The following is a 15,038-nucleotide window of genomic DNA, read 5'->3' as shown; positions in this document are numbered from 1 at the left end:
GATTCAAAGAGGAAATTCTATTAATTACCTAGGTTACAGAATAGGGTTAGAGAAAATTAAAACACAAAAGGCACAAATTAGGAGAGACCGGTTAAAGACTCTTAATGACTTCCAAAGATTGTTAGGAGACATTTCCAGTCTACGACCAGCTGTTGGGATAACACCTGATCTAATAGTTCATTTAAACAAAACCTTAGATGGTGATAAAGATTTGAATAGTCCAAGAAAACTGACAGCTGAAGCAGAAAAGGAACTGACAATGATTGAGGAAAAATTACAGGAGGCACATGTGGATAGGGTGAACCCAAATCTTAGCTGCATCCTAGTCATATTGCCTTCCAGAATTTCTCCTACAGGGATTCTAATGCAGAGGGAAGATATTATTTTAGAGTGGATATTTATACCTAATAAACCAAGTAAAAAATTAAAAACTTATGTGGAAAAAGTCTCTGAATTAATTATAAAAGGTAAGCTGAGACTTCGTCAACTAGCAGGTATAGACCCAGCAGAAATTATAGTGCCTTTTACTACTGAAGAAATAAAAAAGTTATGGGAAGACAATGAACCGTGGCAAAGAGCTTGTGCTAATTTTTTGGGAGAAATTAATAGCAACTATCCCAAAAGTGGTAGACTTAACCTCATAAAAAGAACTTCTTGGATTCTTCCTAGAATTGTACGTGATGCTCCAATAACTGGAGCCCGTACGTTCTATACTGATGCAAATAAATCAGGGAAAGCAGGTTACAAGTCAGATGAATTGAGTAAGGTGGAACAAAGCCCTTATAATTCTGTCCAGAAGGCAGAATTATATGCCATTCTTATGGTGCTAAGGGATTTTAAAGAACCTCTTAATATAGTTACAGATTCACAATATGCAGAAAGAGTTATCTTGCATATTGAAACCGCTGAATTTATACCAGATGACACAGAGTTGACTTCATTGTTTATCCAGGTACAAGACATAATCAGGAACAGGCTTTGTCCGATGTACATAACACACATCCGGTCCCATACAGGTCTGCCTGGTCCTCTAGCCCAAGGCAACGCTGAGATTGATCAATTATTGATTGGAAGTGTGTTGCAGGCCTCAGAATTTCATAAGAAGCATCATGTCAATAGTAAAGGCCTAAAGAAAGAATTTTCCATTACTTGGCAACAAGCTAAGGACATTATAAAGAGATGTCCTACTTGTTCTTTCTATAATCAAACACCGTTGCCTGCAGGGAGTAACCCAAAGGGCACTAAGAGAAATGAAATCTGGCAGATGGATGTGTTCCACTTTATAGAATTTGGTAAATTAAAATATGTACACCACACCATAGACACGTATTCAGGTTTTCAATGGGCTACTGCCCTGAGCTCAGAAAAGGCTGATTCAGTAATCACACATTTATTGGAAGTTATGGCCATCATGGGTATACCTGCGCAAATAAAGACAGATAATGGTCCAGCATATGTATCTAAGAAAATGAAATGCTTTTTTGATTATTATAATATAAAACACATTACAGGTATACCAAATAATCCTACAGGTCAGGCAGTTATAGAAAGATCAAATCGTACTATAAAGGATATGCTGAACAAACAGAAAGGGACCGAAAATACCCCCAGAAATAGATTACATAATGCTTTATTAACCTTGAATTTTCTTAACGCTAATGAGAAAGGAACGACAGCAGCAGAGAGACATTGGATAATGGAAAAGTCTGCTGAACTAAATCAACCGATTTATTTCAAAGATGTGCTGACCTCTCAGTGGAAGCCAGGAGATGTGCTACGTTGGGGAAGGGGTTTTGCTCTTGTTTCCACAGGAGAAGAAAAATTGTGGATACCATCAAAATTAATAAAGTTTCGATTTGAAGAAGAGAAACCTCTTGGAAAGGAGAAATGACAACTCATCCACAATGATGATATTCATACAGGTGGTAAGAAAAACATATAGACTGGGGGCAGGGTTCTGTTCTTATCTCCACAGGAAAACACTCATCTTTGAAAAATTCAAGGGACCCTGGATATTTGGATACTGACAGATGGAAAAATACCTGCCCAATAGGAAATATCAAGAAAACTGAAAGGGTTGTGTAAGTAATATTAAACCATATTTCTAAATTTATAAAGCTGGTTTTGAAGTTGGACTCTGGCTCAGTCCTTCTCCAATTCCAAGCCTGTTAGTAAGAGAAAAACCCAGAGTTTCTGGAGTTTCTGTCTCATGTCAAGAGCCATGATATGGGACAGAAAGAAATATGAGTTTAGAAAACATCTTTGCTTTTCTTCATATCTATCATACTTTTCATTGAATATATCTATCATGTCTTTCATTGAATATATATATATATATATATATATATATATATATGTCTATATGATTAATGCTTAAGTTTTTCATAATGAACAATGAGTTTTTCCTGAAGTGACATTTGAAGTTTCCAGGAAGAAGATGGGGCCCCATAACAACAACTCCACCTGGTTGATATGACGTCATGATACTGATAGCGCTACAACAAGACCTGCTTTGGATACCAGCTGCACAAGACAGTTCCAACTTGGTTAGCTGAAATGGTGCACATCTTATACAACATTTTGGCCAGACCTGCACAAAATACTCAGAGACTATTGGCAATTTTAAAAGACATTGATCTTGAAATTTAACCATCATTTTACTTTCACAGGATCCCCCAGAAAGAACGTCGCCCCCATGACAGCTGGAAGTAATTCTAGAGGACGACGTCCCCTCTCCCAGTAAAGTTTGCCCTTGGGTTTAGGGACATCATTTAGGGGTTGATTATAATTAGTATACGATTGAGGGTTGGGGGAGGAATTTTATAAGCTCAGGGATCATTTTGAAAAAAAAAAAAGAGGGATGATGGGATAATAGATTTGTAATTGTGAGTTACTGTTTTTAGACAAATATATTGGTATAGATTCTTGTATATTGATACAAAGTTAAATTATATTGACTATTGTATGCATGCATTTTTCTACCTTGTTTAAAACATTTTTATGTATTGACATATATTGTATTGTATATATTTACCATATTGCTGTGTACATTTCTACCTCTGATTAAGATACTTATATAATGTTTGTGTATTGATATATATTTACCTACTGCAATGTATATTTGTACATTGTTTATATTTGGAGGTCATTGTCCTCATTTGTTTCACAGTTGTTTATTGTCTTAATCTTTAAGTTAGATAGATATTGAGAATTATATAGACTAATAGTCATCTAAGTTTGTCATTTATAATTAGACTAATCAGGTTCTTTAGATATATAGAGATTATACTCAGTATAGATAGATAATCTTCAACTTCTTCAAAGAGCTGTAGAAAATGGCCTTTAATCTAACTCAGAGTTTTGTGGTAGTGAGACACAATTGCTCCTGGCAACACCACTCTATTCCCGAGAGAATGTTGAGCACCAAAGACACTCCACCTGGAGCCTTTCCTTTTGGCAGAACTGGCCTTGGGGCAAAGAAATGCCCATACCTCAACCACTGACAAAGATACAGAGCGTGCATCAATGGATAAAACAGGGCTGTCTTATCCTGCCAAGACAGGGTAAGATAGTTTTGAAAAGTTGCTTGCCTTTGAAAATGGTGTGTCAGTTATGTTAGGCCTTAGCCAAAGTTGGTTGCTTCAATGCTGCTAATGTGACTTTGGGTGATTGCCTAGGTAGCTAGTTGTCTCTGTGATTTGTTGCATGTTTTGGAAGTTGTTTTATTGAACTTCCTAATTAACCAGGTAACATTATTTCCCTTCTCAGATATTTGATGGGGTTGAAGACTATATAGATGTAGTTACTTTTCTCTCATGACTTGGCCAAGTTATTTATTATACAAGACCTAAGCTAGTTAGAATAGGATATTTGTACTTATTGTATATAATTTCATAGTAGGTTTAGAACTCTCTTATTTAAACAGAAGGGGGAGGTGTTGCGGGAGGTCCTCCCACTCCTCCAGCCTATCGCCGTTGAGATACCAGCCCCTTGGGGCGTGGTCTCTCTCCCTTTAAAAAAGCGGCCACTTCCCTCTCCTCTCTCTCTTCACTTCCTGCTCCGCGGGTGACTTGACTTCCTTCCTGGTTATGCAGAGGGCTGACAGTGATCTGTAAGTTTTTTCCCCTTTAAATAAATACCACCCTATTAATCATAATTCCAAACTGGTGTGGCATTGTTTGTGACTTACGCCTTCAATCCTTGGATCCAACTTGTGAAGATGATTGGTTAACAAAGCTTCCTCCATCAAAATGGTGCTAGTTAAACTGAATGTTTGCATGTAGAGGAATTCAGATAGATACATAGTTACCATCCTGCACAAAACTCAACTCTGATTTTATCAAAGAACTCATCACAAAAACAGACACAGTGAATACAATAGAAGAGAAAGTAGCAAATAATCTGGACTCATTGGCACTGGAAAGAATTTTCTGAACACAACACTGTTATCACAGGCACCAGGAAAAACATATAATAAATGTGACTTCATGAAAAAAATAATAAAACAACTTCTGTTAGACAAAGGACAGTATCACTCAAAGCAGCAGCCTACAGAATAGAAAGATTTTACCAACTGTGTATCTGATAGAAGAATAATATCCAAAATATATAAAGAACTCAATAAAAACTGAACATCAAGAAAACAAAGAACCAGGTTAACAATGGGGTACAGACCTATACAGTGTATTTTCAAAAGAGGAAAGAAAAATGAGTGTAGGGATAAGTCCCACCACTTAAGGGGCGTGTTCGCCTCGGGCTAATGTCTGCCTATAAATTTGGCCAGCTTGCTCCCAGCTTCACTTCTGCTTTCCTGGTCTCCGCAGGAACGGTGGTTCTGTAAGTCTATTTCTACATTAAAACTATATATATTTTTACAATCTGTCTGCATTCGTTTACGCCGCTACAAATGAGTGTGAAACACTTAAAGAAATGTTTAATGTCCTTAGTCATCAGGAAAATGAAAATCAAGGCTAGTTTGAGATTTCACCTTACATTATCATAATGGATAAAATCAATAAAACAAATGTTGTTTATACTGGAGAGGGTATAGTAAAAGGGAAACTTCCCATTGATACTGGGAATTCAAACTTGTACAGCCACTATGAATATTGATGTGGTAGTTCCTTGGGAAGCTAGAGATAAACCTACCTCAAGACCTAGCTCTACCACACTGAGGCATCTATCCAAAGGACACTTCATTCTACCACAAAAAAAATGTACTCATCCATGTTCACTGTTGTATTAATCTTATCCAGTAATTGAAACAGCCTAGATATCTGTCAATGGATGAACAGAAAACGAAAATGTGATATATTAACAATTTATGAACTCACAGAGAATGTGGCAGCAAGCAAAGAACCTGTATAGGTCTGAGCCTGTTGGAGTTACAATCTGAGAGAAGTGGACACAAGCCCAAGTCTGTAATCCAGACGCAATATCCAATTGATAACCACAGATAAACGCAAAGTTAGATTTCTCTAACATAGTCTCACAGGGTACACAAGCTACTCTTAAGGCCAGGGCCCATACCCAGTAGAAAATGATCAACACAAAATGAACTGAATGATATTTTTGGAGGGTTTTTGTTGTTGTTTGATTGTTATCTGGTTGGCTGTTTTATTCTTTATTTGTCTCATAATGCCTTTTTTCAACATTATTTTTCTTACCTACAGGTCTTTTTCTTAAGTATTATGAATTCTGAGTTTGAAGGGGATTTATGTGTATGTCAATATGTCTCTATTTCTATGTATTTTTTTTTTTTGCTTTTTCTTTGGCTCTTTGTTTTCCTGTTTGTTTTTTCCTATTGATCTTTGTTTGTTTCTATTTTATCTTATTTTTTTATTTTTCCTTTATTTTAGATGTCTGCTTGTTTTCTTTTGGTACAGAGCATAAACAAGAATATGGATCTGGGTAAGTGGAGAGGTTGGGGGACTCTGGAAGAACTTGGGTGAGGGGAACACTAAGAAGAATATATTGTGTGAGAAAAACATATTTTCAATTAAAAATGGATTTACTCCAGGAATATAACGAGACTTTTGTTCTCTAAAAATTGAGTGTGGGAAACAGAGTAGATGGCCTAGTGGGTAAAGTACCTCGTATATCAAAGTGAGATCTTAGCTGAGATCCCCATGACTCATATGTGCTTCTATAATCCCAGCGCATCTCTTGTGAGAGGAAAGGTAGAAACAGGAGAATCCCCTGAAGCTTTCGTGTCAGTCAGCATGATTTGCACAGATAGACAGACAGACAAACACTCACGAACGGACACACACACCACCAAAAATAAAGGAAACAAACAATAAAACATGTCTCAAACAAAGTAAAGGCAGGGACTGACACTGACACCAGGCTTGATTTCTGACTTCCACATGTGCACAGTGGCACTCATTTATACACAAATGATTAAACACATTCATAGAAAGACTTTTTAAAACCTCAGTGTAATTTTCTGTATTAAAATCATAAAGAGGATAATGGCAATCACAAGAGCTAGAGAAAAGTATTTGATAAATTAAATATCCATTAATCTTAAGTAGATAAATCAAATCAAATTTCAAAAGAAAAAAAATTTTATATAAAAAAGTCAGATTCCAGTCAGTCTTATATAGAAACTAATAAAATTTTATTACATAGCATCTATATGATAGCACAACATATCATCACTTCCAATGGGTAGGTAGAGATCCAATTGATTATACTAGCTCTACAGAAAAATGGTTTATGAAACAAAGTATACAAAAATAAATATTCTCATGAAATGCTATCAAGAAGGAAGTGAAAAATTAATTGTGGTATTGATAAAAATCTTTCTAAGACAGCTAATAAAAGACCTATTCAAATATTTGTTAATAATTAAAGACAAGCAACTTAAGAATGAAATAGATGAGTCGGGTCAGTGTAGTGTGCTATAAGAAAGAATGAAGTAGAAATTCTCAAAAGACTTTGAAAACTTTACACATTGTTCAGAACTATTGATACTTTCAATTCAGTTAGTTGTAAATGCATATTTTCACACTGCATTGAAATATTCTCATGTGCATCTTGGCCAGAATGCCCCTACGCAGCTCACTTCTTGCTTTTGATCCTATTGTAGAACACTTTAAGAGGAAAACCAGACACGCAGACCTAAACATGAATTATTCATATGCTACAAGTTTAGCTGACCTGCCCTGACTCTCAGTGATCCTTCAGTTCAGCCTTCATTGATTTTATGGAGAAAACTGAGGCCTCATACACTACACTCTGCTCTTCACATACAGTAATCAATGTCCCTATGTTTATATAGCATCAGGAATCAGAGAAAGAATAGAACTAGTATGATACATCTACGATTTCAGAACAAAAGGGATCTTTGGAGGTCATTGAGCCTAAACTCTTACATTTTCCATCTGCTTCAGCTAAGACAGAAACCTGAAGAGTCAAGGATATCTATCCTGCCACCTTTCTAGTTCATTCTTTGTCTGAATAAAGAAAAGCATCTGCCATTTGGTTCTCTCTTTCCCCTTTTTTTACAGCATACTGCTTCATCAAACGTCCTCCTCCAACTTAATGCATTTAATGTATTCCTTTGAACTGGCAACATTGGACCACTCCATATGCCACTGTATCAGTCAGATATGCATAACATATTAGCAAGGTAAATCTGAATAGAAACCAGAAGTCACTTTGAAATACAAAAGCTCAGTGCTGCTGATTGCTATGCTTCTTTTGGAGTTGATGGACAACAAGGTCCCATAGATTGCCAAATATTACAAGATAATGCTATTGCTCTTGGTTACCCTTCAAAACACAATAGCAAGACATTACTGCTAAAGTTAACACAAACATGAGATGCAGACCATAGTGAAATTGAACTGGTAAGGATTTGAAGGCTTCATTTCTACTAGCAAGCTTTCATAGTGCTGGAAAATGCTAAGCAGGCTATGAGAGGAGAAAGGTAATGATCAATCAGATCTATCTCTAAACCCTTTGAGAATGGCTGACGTGACAAGACATGACCACTTATACAATACTGACACAAAAACCATGGGAGTAATCACTTAACCATTGGATTTGAGCACCACTTCATAAGATGAAACCCATACGTGACACCTTTATCAGGTCAGAAAACTATGGTTATACAGGTCATATGCCCTAAGGAAATCACAACTCATTCTTTTATATGGATATTGCATTAAATCAACTCCCAATGATTTATCATTATAGTCATAGAAGAATGCATCCATCAACACTCACCAAAGAAGCTTCTGTTTGCAGTTGATGGTGTTTCGCAGCACAATGACAGATGACTGGCCATAGAAGAGAGAATAAGAGACTTCAGAATGCAAAATTAGAGAAGTCATTGTTTTTTAACTCAGAGTAGTACTCTAATGTGTATATATTCCACACTTTCTTCATCCATTCTTCCATTGAAGGGCATCTAGGTTGTTTCCAGTTTCTGGCTATTACAAATAATGCTGCTATGAACATTGTTGAACAAATGCTTTTGACATATGATAGGGCATCTCTTGGGTATATTCCCAAGAGTGGTATTGCTGGGTCCAGGGGTAGGTTGATCCTGAATTTCCTGAGGAATCGCCACACTAATTTCCAAAGTGGTTGCACAATTTTGCATTCCCACCAGCAATGGATGAGGGTACCCCTTCCTCAAATGGATGGAAATAGAAAACACTATCCTGAGTGAGGTAACCCAGACCCAAAAAGATGAACATGGGATGTACTCACTCATAATTGATTTCTAGCCATAAATAAAGGTGACTGAGTCTGTAATTTGTGATCCTAAAGAAGCTAAATAAAAAGGTGAACCCAAAGAGAAACATATAGTTATCCTCCTGGCTATGGGAAGTAGACAAGATTGCCTGGCAAAAAACGGAGATCTTGGGGTGGGGCGGGATGGGAGTAAGGGGAGAGGAGGAGAGAAAAGGGAGAAGGGGAGGATGGGGGGAACTTGGGGAAATGGGATGATTGGCATATAGGAGGGTTGGATAGGGGAGCAGGGAAGCACATATCTTAGTTAAGGGAGCCACCTTAGGGTTGTCAAGATTCTCGAACCTAGAGTGACTCCCAGGTACCCCGGGCGATGTCCCCAGTTAGTTCCTTGGGCAGCTGAGGATAGGGAACCTGAAATGACCCTATCCTATAGCCATACTGATGAATATCTTGCATATCACCATAGAACCTTCATCTGGTGATGGATGGAGATAGAGACAGAGACCCACACTGGAGCACCAGACTGAGCTCCCAAGGTCCCAATGAGGAGCAGAAGGAGGGAGAAGATGAGCAAGGAAGTCAGGACCACAAGGGGTGCACCCACCCACGGAGACAGTGGGGCTGATCTACTGGGAGCTCACCAAGGCCAGCTGGTCTGTGACTGAAAAAGCAAGGGATAAAACCGGACTCTTTGAACATGGCGAAAAATGAGGGCCGATGAGAAGCTAAGGACAATGGCACGCAGTTTTGATCCTACTTCATGTTCTGGCTTTTTGGGAGCCTAACCAGTTGGGATGTTCACCTTCCTAGACCTGGATCGAGGGGGGAGGACCTTGGATTTTCCACGGGGCAGGGAACCCTGACTGCTCTTTGGACTGGAGAGGGAGGAGGAGAAAAGTGGGGGGAGGGGGAGATGGGCAGGAGGAGGGGGAGGGAAATGGGAGGCTGGGAGTAGGAGGAATTATTTTTCTATTCAAAAAAATAAATAAATATAATTAAAAAAAAGAGAGAGACTTCAGAATGTCTAACCCTAAATTGAACATTTACACTGCAGGTCAGTTTGAAAGCTCAGGGATTACTGTGAAAGAAGGGGAAGAAAGAGTAAAGAGCCAGAGGTGGTGGGTGATGACAAGGAAATAGTGATTCTGAACAGAGCAAAGCAGCTTCACATAGAAAGTTAAAGCAGTTAGGATACATATGCAAAAACTATAAAGGTACTAAGCACACCAGTTCCCAGCACAGAGAGAGTAGTTGGGCACACAATCTAACTCAGCCATGGAGCTATTAACAACTGTTACCTGCTGAGAAAGAGAAAGACCGTTTTTCTAAGAATATGGCCCAGGTAAGTCAACCATACTCTAGTGGAAGACCACATATGCAATAATATTTGAGTAGCACAATTTGGTCATGAAAAATTAAAACAAAATAGGACACAATTTTGTGGGTAAGGATTAGGATAGATATGGGGATAGTTGGGAGATATGATCAGGACATATCATATAAAACTTTATGTCTTTTTTTAATTATTGATTTTATTGAGTTATACATTTTTTCTTGACTCTCCTTGATTCCTCTCCTCCCCTTCTACCCTCTCCCATGGTCCCCATACTCCAAATTTACCTAAGAGATCTTGTCTCTTTCTACTTCCCATATAGATTAGATCCATGTATGTCTCTCTTAGGGTCCTAATTGTTGTCTAAGTTCTCTGGGATTGTGATTTGTGGGATGGTTTTCTTTGCCTTATGTTTAAAAACCACTTATGAGTGAGTACATGTGACAATTGTCTTTTTGTGTCAGGGTTACCTCATGCAAAATAATGTTTTCTAGCTCCATCCATTTTCCTGCATAATTCAAGATATGTTTTTCTGCTGTGTAATACTCCATTGTATAAATGTACCACATTTTCCTTATCCATTTTTTCAGTCGAGGGGTGTTTAGGTTGTTTCTAGGTTCTGGCTATGACAAACAAAGCTGCTGTGATTGAGCACATGTCCTTGTGGCACAATTGAGCATCCTTTGGATATATATATATATCCCAAAGTGGTATTACTGGGTCTTGAGGAAGGTTGTTTCTGAATTTTCTGAGAAATTGCCACACTGACATCCAAAGGGGCTGTACCAGCTTGCATTCCCACCAGCAATGCAGAAGTGTTCCCTTTTCCCCAGAACCTCTCCAGCATAAGTTGTCATCAGTGTTTTTGATCTTGGCCATTCTTACTGGTGTAAGATGGAATCTCAGCATTGTTTTGATTTGCATTTCTTTGAAGACTAAGAATTTTGAACATTTCTTTAAGTGTCTTTCAGCCATTTTATATTCCTCTGCTGAGAGTTCTCTGTTTAGGTCTGTACTCCATTCTTTTTATTGGATTGTTATTTTGATAACCAATTTCTTGAGTTCTTTGTATATTTTGGAGATCAGACAGGAGGACCAATGGAAATGAATTGAAGACCCACATATTAATCTACACACCTACGAGCACTTGATTTTTAACAAAGAAGCAAAAAAATGGAAAAAGAAAACATGTTTAACAAATGGTGCTGGTATAACTGGGTATCAACATGTAGAAGAATGAAAATAGATCCATATCTATCACCATGCACAAAACACAAGTCCAAATGGATCAAAGACCTCAACATAAAGTGAACCGCACTGAACCTCATAGAAGAGAAAGTGGGGGAGTACTCTTGAATGCATTGGCACACGGTCAACTAGACAAAACAGCAGCCTATAAATTGGGAAAAGATCTTCACCAACCCCACATCAGACAGAGGACTGACCTCCAAAATAGTCATATAAAACTCTTAAAGAACTAATAAAATACATTATGATTTTTATCAGAAAAATATATAAGCGTAAAAAGTTTTTCTCACATTGCTTAAAATATGAAGTTAAAGGGACTTTAACACTGGCTCTCCTACAACTTTTTAGCCATTTTTTTTTATCACCAAAGAAGAATGGGTGGCCTCAGTTGGGGTATCACAGCTATTTAATGCTAGAAGAAATGATATAGAGTCACAGTTGTATCTGTTCTGTGGAAAGTTTCTCAGAAAGGCCTACTTACCCCTTGTCTCCTCTAACAGGATGAAAATCTTTCACTAGACTCACATGGAGGCAATGAGGGCAGGGACTGAATTGTATTTTGTTCATCAGTTCAATATTTAATGTTATTCTTATCCTCAGCAAGATTAAGTTTTGTCCTTGAGAATAAAAAAAAAGCATCTGATGGGTTTGCAACGAACAGCAGGTGTTGTAAGAAAGCTGCTAGTTAGTTCCCAGCTGCTCGTCCCCAAAATAATCACTCAGAAACTGTATTTTTGCAACACTTTTTGGCCAATCATTTAAGCATATTTCTAGCTAACTCTTACATTTTAATTTAACCTGTTTCTAGTAATCTGTACATTGCCACATGGCTGTGGCCCAGTGGGGTTACATGGTTTTTCTCTGACTCACTTCCTTTCTAACCCAGCATTCAGCCTAGTTTTCCCGCCTAGCTAAGTTCTGCCCTGCTATAGGTCCAAAGCATTTTTTTTCAAAGCATTTTTTTATTCATTAATGGTATTCATAGCAAACAGACAGAAATCCCACATAACTTCCCCTTTTCAATTTAAATAAAGACAAAGGTTTTAACTTTAACATAGTAAAATTACATATAACAAAACAGATATCAAGCAAGAATTACAGTTACTATATTTACATCTACTTTATCTTTTATCATAACTAAGGAAAACTATAATTATAACTATTCTTCAACTACATAAAAGACTCTAGAAGAATATTATTTTACCTAAGTAAACAGGAAGTGCATTGCAAGAAACTTCCAAAACTCTAGAATTGACAGAGACATCTTGCTGCCTGGACAGTCATCCAAAGTTCTTCAGTACCATTGGGACATCCATCTTCAGCTTACAGGCCCATAGTATCCAGCAGACTTTTCCATGAAGCAGGATATTTCAAAGACAGTTCTGCCTATATTGGCAGTTTGCCAGTTACTTTCTTCTGTATCCTGCAGAGTGTCTAGCAGAGTCTTTCCTGAAGCAGGAACCCTAAAAGACTGTCTCACCTTTAGGCAAGTTCATCAGTCACTTCTCTGTGGGTCCTGTATGTCCAATTCATCAAGGAGTCCAGGCAAGAACAGTTTCTTGCCCAAATGGCTAACAAACTCCATAAGTAGCCTCTTCAATGCCCATCTTCCTCTTGAAGTAACTGGTGCTGCCAGGAGCAGACGTGTCTCCTTGTCATGAAAAGTCTAAGTTCTTAAAACATTTTAAATGCCATATTCTAAAGGTCTCGAAAAGATTTGAAGAATACCTATCCAACTGAAATATATCTCTATATATCTAGGAAACCTAACTAACATAACTACAAACTTGACTACTATAGTTGATTATCTATTAATCTATATTTCTTAATTATACATTACATCCTTAAATGAACTTCACAAACAAAATACCTTAAACAAAAGCAGAAATACACATATAATAAAAATGACCTTAAATTGCATTAATAAACCAAGTCCATACCAATGCAAATCTCTATAGCAAGAAGGGTTGTTCCATATCTTTTTATCCATGTATCTCTAGAGTCGGACCCAGTGTCTGATGCTCAATAAATACCTATTGAATACTAAAGGAAATTTCTCATTAAGTACAACATGTGCCTTTGTGACACCCTTTAGAAAGCAGCAGGGTTTTTACTATTAAGGGAGGAGGTAAAAACTTACCACAACCTTCCTTCTGTCTTAAATCAGAAATAACACTCTGCATAAATAAATCACTAAGGCCATTTCCAATAACTCTGTTTGAAATGTAAGTAATTGGATTGAGTTATAGATTATTTATTTAAAATATTTAACCAAGATGTTTAATGAAGAAGAACTGGTGCCATCTAAGGTTCTATTGTCCTTTTTCATGGAACCAAAGAAACAATGAAAGATTAAGCCACTGAGGAGTCATAAGATATTTTGTTTGTGCTCCGGCAATCAAAGCTTACCTGGAGATCAGAGAGTGAATATAACCACTAGTTAATCACAGACATCTGGAGAGCTGTACAGGTAGGAGACAGGAAGTGATAAGGCTGGTCAGAGATAGGACGTGATAAAGAGGGTCAGAGAATTCAGAGAAGACGTCTCTGGTGGATGCTGCTCTGCCTCTCTGATCTTTGAACTTTTATCTTATTATGAGTCTGGGTTTTTATTGATCAGATTAATTAGGATCAAGACGTTCTGAGGTTATAAAGAAAACCAAAAAATCATTACCTAGGCATGACTTACAATTCAAGTACTATTATTTTAACCAAGACGTATTATAAAAATACAGGTCACATATACTCTTGAAACTTTTGTCCAGTAGGGAAACATTTGATTTTTCCATTTAGGTCCACTAAGGAAACCACTGATAAAATTATGCTTGTTAGTACTATTTGCTGCCTCAGAAAGAAAAAAAAACACACATGTTCAGTGTTACAATAGGTAATAATAAAACCGTGTTCTCTGAATAGATGAAAGATATATGGTAGACTCAGTTTCATCTGTAGATCTAGTGTTACCATCCTGAGACCACAAAGAAAGTCCTTACTGAACTGCAGATTGTGTGCTGAACACAATATTGCTGGGGTATGTATCTATTATATGGTGTGCCTGTACATTGTGTGTGTGTGTGTGTGTGTGTGTGTGTATGTGTGCGCGCGCAGATGTGTGTATGTGTCTGTGTCTATGTGCATAACTGCCTGGGAGTGAACACTTGAAATTTTTACAACTGTACTCTCCACAATTCACTACAATTTTGTAACTAATTATGTCTTTGTATTTTGTTGCTTCTTATGATTTTCTCCTATTAGATCCACTAAGTTTTTATTTTTGTTTTTGGGTAAAGCACTGACATCCCCATATTCAGATATATGAACAAATAAATGCATCAACAAAATTCACAGAATTACTTGGTTTAATAAAACAAAAACACCCTTTCATATACAACAACATTTTGGACTTTTTCACTGTAGTCACTGATTAGGAAATACTCATAACTGGAATAACTGACTGATAAGAATCACTGTTTTCAAGAATTCACAGGAACATGCTTTCCTTTACACATACACTTTGTCCACACAAACACTTTCATAGACCCTATGGGAATCCCATGGTATCTCTAGAATCTTGGTGGCAATAATGGTTTTCTCCTGGGACTGTCTCTAATCCAAGTAAATATCTAGGCACATCTTGTGACTTAGTTCTACACTGACTCAGGAAAAGCGTGTAGTTTCTAGTCACCTCAACATTGGCTGAGTTGTCAGTGTTCATGGATGGACTGATTATCAGTAAAAATGTCTACGG

The sequence above is a fragment of the Microtus pennsylvanicus genome, chromosome 19 (assembly GCF_037038515.1).
Source record: "Microtus pennsylvanicus isolate mMicPen1 chromosome 19, mMicPen1.hap1, whole genome shotgun sequence".
In the NCBI taxonomy this organism is placed as follows: Eukaryota; Metazoa; Chordata; class Mammalia; order Rodentia; family Cricetidae; genus Microtus; species Microtus pennsylvanicus.
This window is presented reverse-complemented; position numbering follows the sequence as displayed.